Below are 7,535 nucleotides of genomic sequence, written 5' to 3'. Positions count from 1 at the left end.
TTCACCTCCTCGGTAGTGATGGGTGGGCATTCTTTATCAGGTGTTATGAGGGCAACACATAACTCCTTGAGGCTATTTATATTTTCTGAGTCTTCGTCCAGTTTATGCTGAACTTCGTAGACTTCTCTCCAAAACACTTCGACTTCTTCTGGTTTGGGTGGGTGTTCGACAGTAACTGGAGGGTCTTGGAAGAGTCGAGATGGGTCAGAGAGAAACTGTTGATTTTCTCTGACCCATCTCTCCCTCCGCTCTAGACTTCTCTTAGCGTCAGATAGTATCCGTATTCTCTCAACAATATGCTGCCTGATAGTCAGCAGCTTTGACTTGTTAAGTGTGTGAGAACGGGTCCGGAGTTCGCGCGCGAACTTTTGAACTTTGGCGGTAAAATTTCTGCCAGATGTGATGTAGTCAATCACACATTGAATGCGGGACGCGTACTGTCTTTCCCAGCCTATCTTTATGACAAGTTGATGCATTCGTCTTTTGGCCTTATTATCAGCCGTTGGTTTTGTTTTACGGTTCGCATCGGCCAAAGCTCTCGCTGCATTAAACACACAATAATTGATAGCCCAGAGGTCGGATTCACCGGAAAATGTCCACGAAGGTCGTCATCCATTTCAGCCAGATCTTTAGGCTTGAGAGAAACCTTGGTTTTGATGTTTCTCCGGGTCGTAAAGCATCGCTCTTCATCTATTGGATGCCTGCCCGCGGTTGATGTTAGTGGCGTTCTGCTTACATAGCCCCTTTTACGGAGTAGTTCAGCATGGTTTCGCAGACGTTGCTGCGAAAAGTGCGATAGCTCCGGGTGTTTATCGCACCCATCTCTGTCACTCCTACGGCATTCACCTTCATATCGTTCCTCTAAATGCTCCTAGGGAAATTAAGTCAATTGTCGAAAATGAGAAGTGCCGTATATACTGGAACTTTATATTCTCGACAATTGTTTCTGTTGCTCACTCGAGGCCTGACATGGTTCTTCTTGACTTCGAGAAGCGAACCATGTTCGTTTTTGAATTTTCGGCACCAGCTGACAAAAACATCATAGCCAAGGAGAATGAAAAGAAAGAGAGGTATCGAGACCTTAAAAGGGAGTTGCAACGATTGTACCGGGAATATTCTGTTAAACTGATCGTCCTCATCATCGGCGCTCTTGGAGGTGCCAAGCTTACACTTGCTAATAGCCTGCAAAGCATCCCTGCGTGTCAACAATATGCTAGAACACTTGGGGGAAAAATGCAGAAGGCGGTTGTCCTTGGGTCGCTCCGTGTTCTTAGGGTCCACGAGGCTTTTGCTGGATCGTCGTATTGATTCCTTTACAGACTGTAACCACCTATCTCACGGTTGGGAGATGTGGTTATCGCTGAAATTTTACCGCGATTTCGCTGGAAGCGGGTGCAGTTTTTCAGATTAGCACCCGCTCCCGGCATGAGCTTTGCATGAGCTTTGCACAAAAGAAATTTATTCTCCACCAAGTCTAATTTTCTATACAAAAATTGATGTTTAATCATAGTTAATTTTTCGACAAAAAAGAATTATTTCCTTTTAGTTAAAAAACATTCATTTTTAAACAAAAACAAACAAAAATTTTCTACAAAATAGTTGAATTTTCATAAAACAAATTTTTTCAACTAAATTGATGCATCATCAACAAAAAAACTACATTTTAACAAAGCAGTTCCACTTCAACCTCAAAAGTTTAAAATAATTAAAATTCTTTGGAATTGCTTTAAATTATTAAAATTAATTTAAAATGTTTGGAATGTTTTCAAACATCCTAAAATATTTAAAATCCTTTGAAATCTCTGGAAAATTTTCAATGCTCATGAAAATTCCTTGCAATTTTAAAAATACCCTAAAACATTTTAAATCCTTTAAAATCGCATACTAAATTATTAAAATCAATGGAAAATTCCTCGGAATCTATTAAAATATCCTAAGATATATCAAATCCTTTGAAATCTTATATTAAATTACTATAATCGATTGAGAATTCCTTGGAACCTTTTAAGATACTCTCAAGTATTTCCAAACCTTCAAAATATTTGGAAACACCTTGACATCTTTTCAAGATGTCTACCATACTTTGAAATTTTTTTAAATAACTCTGCTAAAAGTTTTAAAATTATTTGAAACACCTTTAAATTATAAAAATAAATTTAAAATTCCTTGACGTCTTTTAAAACATCCTCATATATTTAAAGTCCTTAAAAATATTTTGAAATCTCTTGAAATTTTTTAAAGATTCAGATTGAAATCTAGAAAAAAGAAAATTTTCAAAACGTTAAATATTGTAATTTTGTAGATTAGAGGTTTGAAAATGGAATCAATACAAATTCAAAACTTTTAAAATGATATTTTTAACTATGAAATATAAGTAATTTTCCACTTGATGGAATTCAAGTCTTCAAAATTTGAATTGTGAACTTAGAAGCTTATTTAAAAAAAATTATTAATCATAAATAAATTGAAAGCGTTCAAAATTTAAAAGTATGTTTTAAAAAAATATATATATATAATTTTATAATTATATACAAAAATCATTTTAGAAATAGTTTGAAAATTAGATTTCGAAAGCTTTGAAGTTTTATTGATCCCATTTATAAAACTCTAATCTACAAAAATTTAAATATTTAACTTTTTGGAACTTTTTTCTTTTTTTAAATTTCAATCTGAAGCTTTATAAAATTTCAAGAGATTTCAAAAGTTTTTAAGGGTTTTAAATACTTGATGATGTTTTAAAAGATGTAAAGGAATCTTTAATTTGTTTTTATAATTTAAAGGAATTTCAAGGAAATCAAAAAATTTTAGAATGGTTATTTAAAAAATTCAAAAGTACTTTAGAAATCTTTAAAAAAAGTTCTAGGTATTTCAAAAGATTTGAAAGGATTTGCCGAATTTGAGAGAAAATTTAAAAAGGTTCCAAGGAATTTTCAATTGATTATAGTAATTTAATATGAGATTTTAAAGGATTTGAAATATTTCATGGTATTTTTAAAATTTCAATATATTTTCAAGAGCTTTAAAAAATTTCAAAAGATTTCAAAAGATTTTAAATATTTATGGATGTTTTAAAAGATGTCAAGGAATTTTCAACTTATTTTTATTATATTAAGAAATTTTAGAGAATTAAACAAATTTTAGAATGTTAATTTTAAAAAATTCAAAAGAATTTTAAAAATCTTTAGAAAAAGTTTAAGGTGTGTCAAAATATTTTGAAGTAATTGCAATATTTGAGAGTATTTAGAAATGTTCCAAGGAATTTTTGATTGTTTGCGTTAATTTAATATGAGATTTGTTTTAAAATATGCATATAATTTAATATATTTATGCATATTAACTGTTATTAATAGGACTAATAGGCCCAGTTCGCCCTTGCAATTAAGTCTATTAATAAATGTTACGAGTTTACCGCAACATCAATTTTGTAAATGGAAATTCTCAATTAAGTAATTTCATTTGATGATCAAACGTTTTCCAACTGTTTCTAAACATTATTGATTCAAAAGAAAATTTTAATTGCAAATAGGTTTTCTAATATAGGAAATAACTCGTTCTTAAAATTTTTCTATCGTAGTATACAATTTGTAAAATTTTTTCAAACTTTGAAAGAGGTAAGAAAAATGAAATACATAATGGACAAAAACCTTAGAATATCTTAATCTTTTAAATAATTGTGTTTTGATTTTAAAACACACGAAAGAAAATCTAGAAGACTTTAGGACAATTAAAAGATTTTTTAGGAAAATTGAATGATTTGAAAAGATATTTCGAAGGTGTGGAAGTTTTGTAAAGGTTTCAAAGTAATTTGAAATTTGAATTTTTTTAGAAAATTAAAAATTTTCTGTACATTTTTAAAACAATTTTTAACAATTTTATAAAATGTTGAGTATTTCGAAAAAAATGTGCGAAGCTATTTAAGAATTTTGGAAGGATGAAATTTGTTTGGTAAGATTGCTCTGGAAGTTTCTACAAATTTCTAAGTTTCGAAGGTCATTGTAAAAATGTAATTTTTTATTAAAAAAATGATTTAGGAATTTCAGAATTTTTAAAGAGATTAACAATATTTAAAAACATGAATAGTTTTTCGAAAAATTATTTTAGAAATTATTTCTTCAAATCTTCTGAAAGTCCTAAATATCTTTTAAGCTGAATCTAATATTTTCTAATATTTTGTATGTCCTGCAAAATAGAAAAAAATGCATAAAAATTTTCTGCATTTTTTTTCAGCATATGTGAAATCTTCAAAAAAATTTTTGAAATATCTCCGGAATCTTACTAAAATTATATTTATATAACTTTAAAAAGGAACAGAAAAGCTTTGATTCCTTCTTGTCAAAACTTGGAATGTGGTTTTAACTTTGTAACAAGCAAATAGTTATTCCAAATTTGTATTTTGTATTAAAAATGATTGTAATTGCAAAAAAACATCATTTTTTAACTCTAAACTGAAGCTGAAATTAATAGCCCAGATTTTTTAAAAGTTTTTTTTTTCCCTATTTTTAAAGGCTGAATCTATTAACTCAGTTATTAGTACATGTACTAAAACATGTACTAAAATTTAAAAAAAGAGATCAAACAACCACTGCATTGTCCTACTGCCAGCAACCGTCTACTAAAAATGACACTAGCTCCCAGAATATACGCGATAAATCAAACCTATGGCCACGTCTCACGACCGTGAACTGGGTGGTATATAGTATTTATTTTTCTCGGAGATTTTTAAGTGCTGATACTTTTGTTTTACCGGATTCTTGAGTCGACGCATTTTTTATATGTTTTAAATATTTTCAAAATATTTTTAAATTTTCTTTAAAAATTATTTTCTTTATTAGAAAAAAATAAAATAAAAACTTTCTCCAGAATCTTAACCCAAAAATTTTTAATTTCTTAAAACCTTTACAAATTCTGAAAAAGAATGTAAAATTTTATTTCAAAATATTCAAAAATGTACATTTTCTTTTATCTCTTAAAAGTCTTCTCAATATTAAAATTAATTGTTAAAGTTTCAAAATTATGTTGTATATAAATTCTAATTTTCCCTACTTTTTTAATTGTACAAACTTATAAAAATTACCTTAAAATTTTTCAAATTTTTTGTAGCAATTTTTTGAAATGTTTAAAAAAGTTGTAGACTATTCGCTCAACATTATTTGTTGATAAGTTTGATAATTTTCTTAAAAAATCTTGAAATATTTTAAAATATTCTCTTTAAATTAACTTTAAAAATAAAAAAATTGTAAATTTTTTAAGGAAACATAAGAATTTTTTTTATCCTTTTCAAATCTTTCAAAATTCTTAACAAGATTTTTCTTTCTAAATCTAAAAAAATCTGTATTTCGCTCAACATTTATCGACCTCACAGCAGATAACAAATGGAAAACATACACTAAAATCATATTCATGCAGAATGTAATCAGTTAGGTTTTCGAACAAATTAAAAATTTTTTCGACCATTTTGAAAGGTAATGAAAGAATATTCTTCAGATTTATATGAAAATTTAAAAGGATTTGTTGTTTTTACAAATAAATTTTTAGAGAAAATTTAAAAAGATTTCAAAAAATGCTGGGAAAAAATCCAAAATATCTTCGGAAATTTTGTAATTTTTTAACACGTAAAAGTTTTAAGACAAATTGAGGTGCTGAAGAATAATATTCTATAAAAACAGAATTCTCAACCATGAAGATTAATTTTAAACCAATAAAAAATAAATAGAATAGTTAAAGTTTGACCTACAAAATTTTACTCGTTGAATACTTCAATTTTCAATCAAAAATTGTAAATTAAAAAATTAAACTTTAACCAAATATTTGAATTTTCAATAAAGAACGGAATCTCCATACAAGCTTTATTGTCCACCAAAAAGCAACGAATTAAAAAAATTTCCATTTTTACATCATATTACATCAAATTGAATATAACATCAATTTATATGAATTCCGAGTGTTGATACTTTTGTTTACCGGATTTTTTGAGCCAAGGCAGTTTTTAAATGTTTTAAAAAGTTTCAACATATTTCTAAACTTTCTTTACAAAATTTTGTTTTTGAAATAAAAAATAAATTACAACTTTCCCCGAAATATTAGGCCAAAAATTTTTATTTTTTGAAATCCTTTCCAAATTCTGAAATAGAATCCAAAACTTAATTTCAAAATCTTCAGAAATCTAAATTTTATTTTATCTTTTAAAAATGTTCTCAATATTAAAGTTTTCCAGAATCTTTTTTAGCAATTTCTTGAAATGTTTTGAAAAAGTTGTAAAAATATTCTCAAAAAATTAATTTTTGAAAATTTTGACAATTTTCTTTAAAAATATTGGAATCTCTTCAAGTATTTTCTTCAAATGAACTTTAGTAATAAGAAAAATGTTACATTTTCATTTCACATTCTTAAAAATCTTTTTCTTTCGAAATATTAAAAAATCTATATTTCGCTCAACATTTGTCGGCATCTCAGCAAATAACAAACTGAAAACATTCACTAAAATCATATTCGTACAACAAATTTGAAAGGATTTCTTTATAACGAAATCCTTTTTTTCTGGTATTTCTTCCATATATCTATCTGTCGTTATCGTAAAATGATCTTTGAAAAAAATTCATGAAATGACTTTGATTGGAATTACGTAACAAATATTATCAATTTTAATCTTTCTTTTGTCTACTATACCTGATCAATTTCCAACGTTCTAGTGACCTTCAATATTTGGAAATCCACTCTATTGACTTGTTGGAAACGACGCTCATTCGTGATTCTAAATTACGTTTTTAGACTTGAATTGATGTGAGTGAACATGCAAAATCAGTGATAATGTCAATATTTTGCAATAAGATATATTTATTATAATGAGAGTTCTCGAAATTTAGATCAATGTTGGTGATGTAAAGTTTCCCCTTTTTCTCTAGATAAAACAATAAATAACACAAAAACTTAGCGTTCAAAAGCTTAGCGTAGAATTGTAGCTGTAACATTCCTTAACATTGGCGACCAGACAAGCTTTTCCGTACAATATTGAATATGATTGATTGGCGACACGTACAGCCACTTCACTGAGCACTTGAAGCGGTTTATATAAATTGAAAGCTCAAAAGGTGACGAGAAATGGTGCCATGATCACATTTGACCCATTTAACGGAATTCAAAGATCAATATTATTGTAAAAAATCCGTGACTGATACGCGTCCGTATCTTATCCCGGTATATTAAGTTCTGCTATTCGCTCCTTTTTCACTACTAGTCCCAGCATCGATTTCCGTCTTAGTTTGGTCACAAGACAAATTTGGCCAATTATTGCTGCTCAATTTACCCGGAACTAAGCTGAGACATGTTCATGTTTGCCTTATAAAGGGAGATTTTGAAACTTAGTCTGGTTCTTACACAATCTCCCTTCCAAAATAGCCATACGAAGTTTGGATGTTTTGGAATTTCACCGAGATGACACAAAAAAAATGTAATTCCTGTTGATAAACTGATACCAGGTTCCAGTGTTCGATGCTTCTATGATCGTCACTTACAAATGATTATTACCTACACATTAG

This window comes from Belonocnema kinseyi, chromosome 7 (genome assembly GCF_010883055.1).
Source record: "Belonocnema kinseyi isolate 2016_QV_RU_SX_M_011 chromosome 7, B_treatae_v1, whole genome shotgun sequence".
NCBI classification, from domain to species: domain Eukaryota; kingdom Metazoa; phylum Arthropoda; class Insecta; order Hymenoptera; family Cynipidae; genus Belonocnema; species Belonocnema kinseyi.
The sequence above is the reverse complement of the archived record's forward strand: the minus strand, read 5'-3'. Positions refer to the sequence as shown.